Genomic DNA, 11,670 nt, shown 5'->3' on the forward strand with positions numbered 1-11,670 from the left:
TCTTTGTGAAGATCCCAAATATGAGGTGAAATTATCTTTTCTCTTCCAAATTCAGAGACTTTTAGCATCCAAAAAAGCCTAAGTTCCAGTGTAAAATGTCCCAAAGATTGTTCCCTGTTGTCGCCCCTCTGCCTAGTGCCTCTGGGCTCTGGGCCTTGGGCTTCTGCCCCTTCCCCCCACCCTTTGTTTGCCCCCACCCCCTGGCCCAGGGGAGCACAAGCCCTGCTTTTTATCACAGAGATAATGCCTTTCTGAGTAACGGAACCAACACTGCTATTTCCTGAGACTAGAAACGAAAGCTAACTTATTGACTACTTTAAGATCAACAATCTATTTGACTAAAGAGATTTTTTTTTTTCTTTTCTGTTCTCCACCCCAACACCTTCTTTGGGTGCTTTTCACAGCAAGTCTCTGAAACCACGGGGTATGGGTGGTATTTTTCTCTTTAGAAATTCTTTTTCAGGCAACTATGTCAAGAATGTTTTCATACTTTGGGCTGGATGGGAGGGGGACAGGGGAAAAAAAAAACAGACTTAATCCCCCAAGATGGGTATTTCTCTGAAAACAGACATGCAAATGTTGGCCTTGTCAAACGCTAAAATGTTTCCTTTATTCTGGAGAATGATGGCATCCTGCCTGCTGAGCCCGGGAGACCTGGGGAGCTGCGGGAGGAGCCCTAGAAGCCAGCAGGCTGAGTGTGGGAAAGGGAGGCAGAGGCACGCGCCAGAGAGTGGAACAAGGAGGGACAACCGCCCTCGCATGGGGCCACCCCTCCCCAGCCACTTAGACTGCATGAGGTCGTGGCTCACCTTATAGGAACTGGAGATGGGAATGCAGGGAAAAGCCAGATGCCAATCAAATCAACTGATAGTGACAACTCTCAGGCAGACAGTCTTTAGGAGAGAGTGGAGATTGGGGTCTGAGGTCCCATACTCTGCCTGCTGGCTTCCAGGGCTCCTCCTGCAGCTCCCCAGGTCTCCGGGGCTCACAGACACCCTCATAGTTGCTCTGTAGCAGGGAGGCCAGCTGGCCAAAGCTCATACCTGCCCACCTGAGTGTGATAATAGAGACAGAGATTGTCTTGCATGGGATCACCACCTGAAACTTCTGGGGAAGAATCTCTACCATTCTCCCCCACCAAGAGACTGTAGGACAGGCAAGGAGGAAGGATTTAGCAAGTGCTTCCTGGGGGCTGCTAAGTAATTGCAAAGTACCTCACTAGGTCTTGCTGCGGAGGCCTCCAGAGTCAGACCTGCTGCCCCTAGGTGATGAGTTCACAGCTTCGTGGGAGAGAGAGACAAGAAAACATGCATGTTAACAGCCTGGCAAAATGCAAAAACAAATGCTAAATGCCAAATGCAAAAAGAGAAGTGCAAACATTTTCCCCCTCTTACCCATATATGGTTAAAACGTGTATACCAGGTGAGAACAGGATTTTAAAATATGCAGATTTTTAGTTTTTGGTTTCCTACCTCTTGACCCTTTGCCTTGCCTAATGTAAGGATGGAAACAGGACAGGAGGTGACCTGCTCTGCATGGCTAGGGTGTTTGGATTGGGTACAGGGTTTCACTGCAGCTGCAAGAACCATGGAGTAGCTTCTCTCTGTCCTAGCTCTTTGGCTTATTATGGTTGTGAAGATCAATTGAGATAATGGTTATAATTATATTTTGCATATTATAAACCAGTAAATAACTAAAAAGTAGTATTATTTCCTTGAGAAGTGCAGGCTTGAAAGCTCTAATGATGTCTTCAATTTATTGAGCATCTACTATGTTCCAGGCACTGTCTAAGGACTTAACATATGTTACACCCAATTAGAATGTAAGCTTAATGGAGATAGGAACTTGGGCTTATTCCCTATTGTATTCCCAGGGCCTAGAAGAGTGCCAGTCACATAGTAGGTCTTCAACAAATATTTTTTTTAAAGGTGAAAAAGTGATTTCTAACCCTGACTGCCCCCTAGGGCATTAACCTTGCTCTACAGATGGGAGTCAGGAGGCTCAGAAAAGTTAAGCAACCTGCTCTAGGTCTCATCACTAGCTAATTAGTGAGTTGGGATTGGAGCTCAGTTCATCTATTTGCAGAATTCAGGCTCTTTTCATGATGCCCAGGCCAACCTGGGGTTTTATTGGGCTTAGTTGTCCTTGACAGAGCAGGCTGCTGTGCCAGGAACATGTGGAATACCAGGGACAGGTTCAAGGACAAGCAGGTTTTCCCTTCCTGGCTCCAAGGACAGAGTAGAAAGTCAGCCCCAATTAACTGTGTAAATGATGAGCTCTTCTTTTCAAAGAAAGGAGGAACAGTATCTGGGGTAGGCAGAATAATGATACCTCAAAGATGTCCATATCCTACTCCCTAGAACCTGTCAATGGATTATGTTATGGGCAGTGGGGAATTAGGTTACAGATGGAATTAAATTTGCTAATCAGCTGACCTTGATATGGGGAAATTATCCTGGATTATCCAAGTGGCCCAATGTAGTCACGAGGGTCCTTAGAATAAAGAGGGAGACAGAAGAGTCAGAGTGATACAATGTGAGAAAGACTTGAATGGCCATTGCCAGCTTTGAAGACAGAGGAAGGGATCACAAACCAAGAAGTGCAGGTGGCTCCTGGAAGCTGGAAAAGGCAAGAAAACAGGTTCTCTCCCAGATTGTCCAGGAAGGAAATGCAGCCTAGCTAACACCTTGATTTTAGCCCAGAGAGACCCACTCTGGACTTCTGACCCCAGTACTGTAAGAAAATGTATTAGTGTTGTCTCAAGCCACTAAGTGTTTGGGAATTTGTTACGCAGTAATAGGAAACTAATACAGATGTTAGCAAGCAGCAGGATTAGCCAGTGCCCTGGACTCCAGGGAGAGACATGGTAGAAGCAGACACAACACTTCAAAGCTTTCTGGAAAACTCTGCTTCAGGTTCCCCCTACTCCAGCCAACATGCAGCACCCAGGTGCCTGCAGACATTGGGCAGCTTCGTGGGGGTGCTCTGGCAGCACCTCACCCTCGGCCCATGCCACATGCCCCTCACTTCCTGTGCTGGGGCTTTCTGCGCTGTGGTACTGACACTCACCAGTGTGCATCCTAGAACTGCACGGGGTCACCACCCACGCAGCTACCCTTGACCAGTGGAGGACAGGAACTTATGGATACATGCGTCCCTCTTTCAACTCTCAGATGGGCTGTTCTGAGATGTGTTTCACAAAGGTCTTTAGAGTTTCCCAAGGAATTGAGCCCCAGTTTCTCTTGTGGAAGCTGCATCAGTAATGCATCCTTGTATGGGCTCTCCTCCCTTCCGCTTTCACTCTTCTTCTTCTTTTTTTTGAGACAGGGTCTTACTCTGTTGCCCTGACTAGAGTGCAGTTGTGTCATCATAGCTCACAGCAACCTCAAACTCCTGGGCTCAAGGGATCCTCCTGCCTCAGCCTCCCAAATAGCTGAGACTACAGGCGTGCACCACCATGCCTGGCTAATTTTTCTATTTTTAGTAGAGACGGGATCTCGCTCTTGTTTAGGCTGGTCTTGAACCCCTGACCTCAAGCGATCCTCCTTCCTCAGCCTCCCAGAGTGCTGGGATTACAGGCGTGAGCCACCGCGCCTGGCCTCCCAGTTTCACTCTTAGACTATACCTCACTACTTGAGGTCACTACCCTAATAAACGCCTGTGTGTGAATCTTTGTCTCTGACCCCACTTTTGGAGGAAACTGCTAAAGACAATGTGCCTGAACATAACAGCTGTTCATCTAGCGTCTGCTCAAAAGTATGTCCCCTGCCCAGTCTCTCAGAGCTGCAGGGAGCTCCTGAGGGGTTGCTGGTGGCAGGCAGCTAGCAGAGAGCCGCATGGCTGTGAATGAGCCTCTGTCCCAAGGTCTTGGCTGAGGGCTCAGAGAATACTTGCTGGTCTAGTTTGAGATGATTGGACAAAGTCTGGAGGGGTAGTTTTGAGGCTTCTGGGGACATCACAGGTCCTGGCTGCTTAGTTGCTCAAGTGCCCTGACTCTGGTGGGCTTCCTTCAGAGCATACCTAAGTGTCCCTACCATTCAGAACAGATGTTTTTCTGATGAACTCAATTGCATCATTAGCAACCAGGCTTCAACATGGTTGATTTGAGAGCTGCTGGGAAGCTGGGAGCCTCCTGGCCCCAGGGCTGGACAGCTGTTCCCAGGGTTGGCTGAACGTGCCTTTGCAGTGGGTTCCTTCCCTGCCCCCAGCCCCAGGCTGGCCTCTCAAGTCCTGAGGCTTTCTCACCAGCCATGCCCAGAACAGATGGAAACAGATCTCTTGGGCATCTCCAGCTGATGTGGATTTCACAGCGGGCGGAAGAGAGTAAGGGGAGCAGACAGCCCAGCCCCTTCCCACGGCCACTTGGGAGGCCACACTCGTTGTCCAGCTGTCCACCTTCACTCCTTGTGAAAGGGGTGGGACTTGAGACCGGGGGATTCATTGTGGTGGAGGTGGGGGAAGCTAGAATATAAACCCTGGTTCCTTAAGGTTTTAAACCTGAGCTCCAAGGCGCCAGGGTGGGGGGCTCGGGAACTCCTACCATCAGTGCTTCAGCCAGAGCAGAGTTTTCTTCCATCCTCCTTGTACAGCGCTGCTGTAAAGCCTAGACTCCCCACCACCCCCAGACACGCCCACCCTCTCCCTCCCCTACCTCCTGCCTGCCGTCTCTCTGCTCCCATCCCAGTCTCCTTTCTGCACAAGCACATCCACCTGATCCCTCTAGACCTGGCTCAGCTGCCCCACTTTCTTCAGGAAGCTGGCCCCCTCCGAGTTCCCTCCCCCCTAATTTTAGCAGTGACCCATCTCTCTTTCCTTTGAAATTTCCAGGGGCTCCATCTATATTGCTCACATGGAACTGATGGCTTTATGTCTGGGATCATAATCACGTCTGTACTTTTCTCTCACCGTACTGGGTTTTCCTCAGAGCAGGGACTCTTTCTTGGCTTCATAGTCCCCATGGGAGGTGCATGGTAAAATGTCTTTTTTGGTTTGGTTTTTGACTTTAATGAGTGCATGTCAGAAAGCCCACTTCGAAAGCTGCCCTTCCCAAAGATGCTGTTTTAGTTAGCTCAGGCTACTGTGACAAAATAGCGTAGACTGAGGGGCTTAAACAACAAACATTTATTTCTCACGTTTCTAGAGGCTGGGAAATTCAAGATCAAAGTGCTGGCGAATTTGGTGTCTGGTGAGGATGCTTCCTGGTTTGCAGAAAGCTGCCTTCATACTGTACCCTCAGATGGCAGAGAGAGAGGGCTTTGGTCTCTTCTTCTCACAAGGGCAGTAATCCCATGATGGGGGCTCCACCCTCATGACCTCATTTAAATCTCGTTACCTCCCAAAGGCCCCACCTGCAAATTCCTTCACATTGGGGATTGGGCTTTGACACACGAGGGGGAAATAAACATTCAGTCCACAGCAGACACCATCTTATAATCGTAACAACCTCTGAATTGCATATTGGAAATTCTGTTCAAATTCTGCTCAAAACAGTCTTTGAGCACCTGCTGTGTGGCAGGAATTGGGCTGGGACTCAGAGGGAGGGATTCAAGGGTGGGTGAGCCTGGCCCCTGTCCCCTGGGAGCTCGCAGTCCAGCAGAGCTGCTCTGCCTATGGGGTAACCCTACATGTTGCCATCAGTGCTAGGATGGGGGTGACTCAGGGGGGTGCATGCCAGGTGACGCTGGAGGGGGAAGAGGCACCCTGTTCGGACAAGCTGCTGACAGCCACCTCAGGGTGGGCCATGCCACCACCCCTGGGCAGGTGCTAATGGACTTTGAAAATAATACAATCCTGGGTGGTCGCCAAGTGAGAGTTAAAAAGCCTCTTCCTCCTTTTAGCTGGTTCATTTGTTGTTTAATTCAGATTTCCAAGGCTTGATCAATTCCCAAAATACTTGGAGTTTTGTAAATTTTTTAGACCATGGGGATGAGTATAGAGCTCTGCTGTCTAACACAGTAGCTACCAGACACATGCAGCTATTTAAATTTGTTTACATTAGAGTGTAATAAAATAAAAAAGTCCAGTTCTTTACTCACACTAGCCACATTCCAAGGGCTCTATAGCCACTGAGGTACCCTAGGGCTGGCAATACTTGTCCCTTTTGTCCCTCAAGCCTCTGTGAGAACAAATGAACAGGGCTGTAAGCCAGCCAGAATAAAAAGTGGCCAAGAGGCTGAAAGAATAATAATCATTTTGTACCCCAGGAGAGCCTGTCCTTACCCAAGGTGGGTCACACTGGGTGGTGCCGTCCCCTCAGGTGGGGCTGTGGAGGGAGCCAGGTTGCTTGCGAGTGGCTCTTACGTTCAGCCAGAATACTTTACAACATGGCACCTGGCCAATGAGTTGGAGAGAACATCAAGTCAAGCTTCACCTGAGTTATAAACATATTCTTATGATAATGAATTTCTATTATACTTTTCCTCTAGGGAAATGTAATTCCCTTTCACACTTCATAGTATGTTTGTCCTTTTGATATCCCAAGAGTGAAAGGAGGCATCTTTGGTGTGACAGCCAGTGCAACTTACAGAGCATTTGCAGCCTGCCGGAAGCTGTGTGCATGGAACACCCCAGCTACACCACGCAGAGAATGTCACTCAATTCAGAGCGTCAGTGGGCCACACTGACAGGTGTTCCAGGGGCAGTCACCACATACATGAGCCCTATACCAGGGAACAGAGTTGGTAGACCAAGGAGCAAGACCTCAGTGTGTGAGATCATCTATTTTTTCCCTCAGATTTTACTGGTCTGTATACTCAGTAAATACTATGGGCATAGAGAGATGAGAGAACCAGGTTCTGCCCTCCAGGAGTAAAATCAGTTACCTAGAGCTTAATGAAGTGACCAGTTTTGCTGAAATAAAAATCTCAGGTTTATGTGGAAGTGATTCACTGAGGCACCCAACTAAGAGCAAGCTTCCTTCTTCTGCTGTATTTTTAAGTCAGATGTGAGCTTACTAAACATTCACTGAGCATTTCTTGTCTGCTGGCCCGGGGTTTGGTGCTGGAAGGCATGCCGAGATGGTCAGTGAGGGCCTGGGTCAGAGAGCTTGCAGGCTGCGGTGGAGATGCGGCTTACGTCCATTTGCAAAGCAGACTCTGGCCAACCCCTCTAAGTGGGGCCCACAGACAAGTGCCACTGGGAAAGGACACAGACTCACCAAAGAATCGTCATAGTCAGAGCTGGCAAAGAGCCTGTACAGCTTTCCTCTCTGCAGTGGGTTAGTATGACCTTCTTCCAGTGTCCTTGCCTTGGCGCTCCCTACGGGTTTGGGTGGCTTTGATAGCCGGTACTTGGCAGACATGGGTGAGGAGGCCACTTCTGCTCATCCAGTCTTCTGTGTTTCTGTTTCCTTGGCAAGGTCAGAAGCCAAAAACCACCTCTCGTGGCCTCAGTAAATGCCAGCCCTGGAAAATGCTCGAAACAGTCTTTAATCCATTTTCCCTCATTTGGGGAAACTGAGGCCCAGAAAAGGGAAGCATTCCCCTTTTGGGGCCCCATGAAGCAAAGCCTTGACTCAGCCTGCCATGCAGACCTCAGGGTTTGCATTCTACTCTTAAGGTAGCTGAAGAAGAACACAGAGACGGAGGGGTGCCCTGCTGCCTACAACACATTCACAGAGATAATCTGTCAAGGGAAGGAAGAAAAAAACCAACAGCGAACAAGCCATCTATTCTTGTCTGCGCCATTTTCCCATGTCAGGAGCAGACTGTGCTGAAAAATTTAGGTTTCTCCTTTCATGTTTCCTTTCACTGCACTCTGGACAAAATGCCTTTCTTCTCCCCCTTTTCTTTGGCAGGATCCTAACCAAGCCTGCAGAAAAAGAATCTTTTAAGAACATATATATCTATCTATCGATATACATTCAGCCCCTGACAGTGACACGGAACTGTAGTGCCTCTTAATTACCCAGGAAGTGACAGGGTCAAGAGGTGTCTGAAAGCTGCCTTGTGGTTCTGGGCATTGATTTCTCACCATTGTCGCCGCCTTGCAAGCTGGAGTGGGAAGCCACAGCTGCCTTGTTTTTGTCCACTGTTTGGATTTCTTCCTCCTTCCTCTCTCACTCTTTTTTTTTTTTTTTAATTTGAAAAGAAACTTCTGGCATTTTGGGAATTGATTGGAAACTCCTAAAAGGAGGACACATTTTGGGTTGGCTGACCAGTCATAATTGCCTCTTGGGCGCTAATTCTTGCCGAGACACCCTCCGTGATGCCCCCATTCTCTGGCCGTTCTCCCACTTTCTTCCTATTATCTTTGAATTTACCAGGACAAAATAACAATTAAAAAATTTTTTTAATGCTCGTGAATGTCACTGGCTGTATTTATGATGTGTGGATATGTTGTGCTCTTTGTTATCCACACAATTTTGAGGCAGATGATGATATTTTTTAATGGAGGGAGCTCAGGTTTTGAAACACAATCATCAAGACATTGTAATACAAAAACAGAACTGAAGGTGTTTCTGGAAACTTTGGATCAAAGCTTTAGAAATTCTTGGGAAGTGTTGTTGAGCTGTATTTTAGGGTAGAGAAGCCAGAGCCAGCATGCCAGAGGAATTAATAGTGCACAGAGGCTTACCTGAGTATTTTGTTCTGTAAAAACTACGGAAAGCAGTTACATTGTCAGAGCAAGGAAATGGTTAATTCTCGGTCTGGTAAGAGGGCAGTTCTTCATAGGGTGACCAAGTCCTGGTGGATGTCAGAAGTTCTGCTAAGAAGGAAAGTCAGAGTCAACAGCATGAAGATCTCTAATTCTTCATTTTCTAACTGAGAGAAGCTAACTTTGTAAACACAACTCTGGAATCTTCCATAGCCCCTGGGAAGGAGTCAGGGACATAGCATTTTTCTTTTCATTGTACAAAAAAGACCTTGGAAAGTAAAGGTCTCAAATCTAATGGTGTTAAACAAAGAAATAATCTATAGCAGAAATCTTACCTCTCTCCCGAGAAGTCTTGGATTTTCTTCCCACATTTTCCTGCTTCTCATTAAGGTTTGAACCATACTTAGAATGAACAAGCCAGCCCTTTGACTTTAAATTTTAAGGTACAAAGGACATAGCAGGGAGTTGGGAGTCAAGACCCAGAGTTTTAGGCCTACTCTACCTCTGATATTGGACATACTGCTTTCCCTCTCCAGACCTTGGTTTCCTCTTTTGAAAAATGAGGAATTGGACTGGTGGACCTCCCACTCAGCTGGGAATCAAAGAGCAGAAACAAGAAATTCATTGATGTCTACTTTTGAATGCTAGTAAAAATGCATCAGGCTTCAGGTTGGGGACAAATTAAAATGTATTTGGCCCTTTGCATCTGTAAACATTGACCATATAGGACTTGCGATCTAACCTGAACTAAATATTGCCAAATGCCTATTCCCTGGATCAGATATAGATTGTGGATGGATGGACAAGAAGCTGCTGAATAAACATTGAACAAGTAAATATATTAACACAATGCTGAAACCCAGGTATAAGGATGTCTTATGGCTCTAAAAAATGTTGTCTGCCTGTTATCTTTCTATGCACTCAACAATTCTTAGACCTTCCATGCATGTATGCATGCATGCCTGAGTCTCTCCATCCATCCATCTATCCATGTCCATCCACCCTTCAACTCAAAAAGCTTCCAGTCTATCCGTGTACTTTGCAGGAGGGAGATAGAGATGGTGCCACAAAGAGGAGGTTTGGAAAGGTGCCATAAGGCTCTGAGGAAGGGAGAGGGCACTTCTAGCTGGAGACAGCAAGGAAGGCTTCCTGGAGCAGCCAGCCTTTGAGCCAAGTTCTGCAGGATGGGGACTGTGTGAAGGGAAGGAGGTGAAGCAGGATAGCAGGAGCAAAGCACAGGGACAGGAGAGTGCTGTGCTTGCCTGGAGAACGTGGAGAAGTCAGAAAGGAAGTTCAAATAAGAAAGAGGCCTGAAGAAACATTATTTCTGAGGAGCAAGGCAACAAAAGAGAGTAGGCAGTGTGGGGAAGGCCTTGGAACTGGTCATTTCTACAGCAGAGAGAGTATGAGAATGAAGTTAAGGAGGTGGGAGGCCTGGGCAGCAACTAGACAATGACACATTTTGTTATGGGAAAGCGTGTGTGAATAAAATATAGAAAAGAAAAAGGAAACTCCGTGTATTATGTGAAATTTTACAAGTGCCTCACATTCAGTCTCCAAGAGTTCTACAAATAATTCTACACAAAACTTTGAAAAGTCAAGGAGACTTTATGTTCATAAGAGACTAATTAAGAGGTGGGAGGTAGAAGGGTGCGAATGGAATTTTACTGTTTTTGTGTGAGACAACAGCCCTTCGACTTTCCTGCACCTGGCCCTCATATGCTATTTTGCTGGAATTGCTGGGAGGGAAGCGTGAGTGGGTGGAGTCCACTGCAGCGCCCCGGGCCAGATGGCTTTCCACCTGGGAAAGCATCGTGCAGACTGAGGATGGGAGAACAGATCGGTGCATGACTTGGGAGAGTTGCACCACCTCTTTAGAATGGTATCATTAAGGCCAGGTGCAGTGGGGCACACCTGTAGTCCCAGCTACTCAGGAGGCTGAGGCAGGAGGATCGCCTGAGCCCAGGAGTTCGAGGCTGCGGTGTGTTATGAGCTCGGCACTACACTCTGGCTCGGCAACAGAGCGAGACCTCTATCTCTTAAAAAAAAAAATGGTACTATTAAAACATTTATAGTAAGGATTAATTACAGTGAAATATGAAAAAAGAAACCAGACATAAGCTCTAAATCCCCCAAATGTGCAGATGCTTTCACAGGTTCTCATTTTGCCCCTAAAATAGATGACTGGGAATTATTTCCCCTATTTTTCAAATAAGAAAATTGAGGCTCAGAAAGTTTGAGTAACTCAAACTCAACACACTGGATAACATTTGGCAAGTTACTAAATGATTTTTGTGCTTAAGTGACTTGTAGAATTCTTGGGGACAGGGATTCCTGACTGCCCTGAGCTATTGAATAATTATCATACAGCTCTGTAAGGGTATTTAAGTAGAAGGACAGAAGGTTGAGGCTGGGAGAGAGGAAAATATGAGGGAGTGGAGAAAACTGGGGGCAGAGTAACACTGCAAATTTCTCAAAACTGGATGCTGGGGGAGGGGATGGAGAAGTGAGCTGTGGTGAGGGTGAGGCCACACTGACCTCAGTGCCCTCCGCCTGCTCAGCCTATACTCTGCCCTGTGGCTGGGGACCTAGTAACCACAGTGGGCACAAAGCAAATAATGCTTTGTTGATTTTGCCAAAAGAAAGTTAGAGAAACACAGTTTACTCCCTGAGCCCAGGTGCTGAGCCAGCTGTTTTGCAGCCCCCACGCTGGTCTGTGATCCTCCATTCCTAAGGTATCTTGGCTATCCAAGCAGAGGGGAATCCAGGCTTTTTACTTTCTTGTCTTTTTCTTTTAAATGCATAACTGATATACAGTGACATGCTCAGATCTTATGGGTTCCATTATGATCCATGCATGTCAAGGCCCAGAACATTTCTGTCTCCCCAGAAAGTCCTTCCCAGTCAATCCGCACCTCCACTCAGCAAACATGACCTGATTTCTATCACCATTGGTTAGTTTTGACTATTCTAGAATTCACATAAATGCAAACAGGATGCTCTTCTCATTTTGCCTTCTCTCATGCAGCTTGATTTTTTTTTTTTTTTTTTTTTGAGACAGAGTCTCGCTGTGTT

This window comes from Propithecus coquereli, unplaced genomic scaffold (genome assembly GCF_000956105.1).
Source record: "Propithecus coquereli isolate 6110/MARCELLA unplaced genomic scaffold, Pcoq_1.0 Scaffold10, whole genome shotgun sequence".
NCBI classification, from domain to species: domain Eukaryota; kingdom Metazoa; phylum Chordata; class Mammalia; order Primates; family Indriidae; genus Propithecus; species Propithecus coquereli.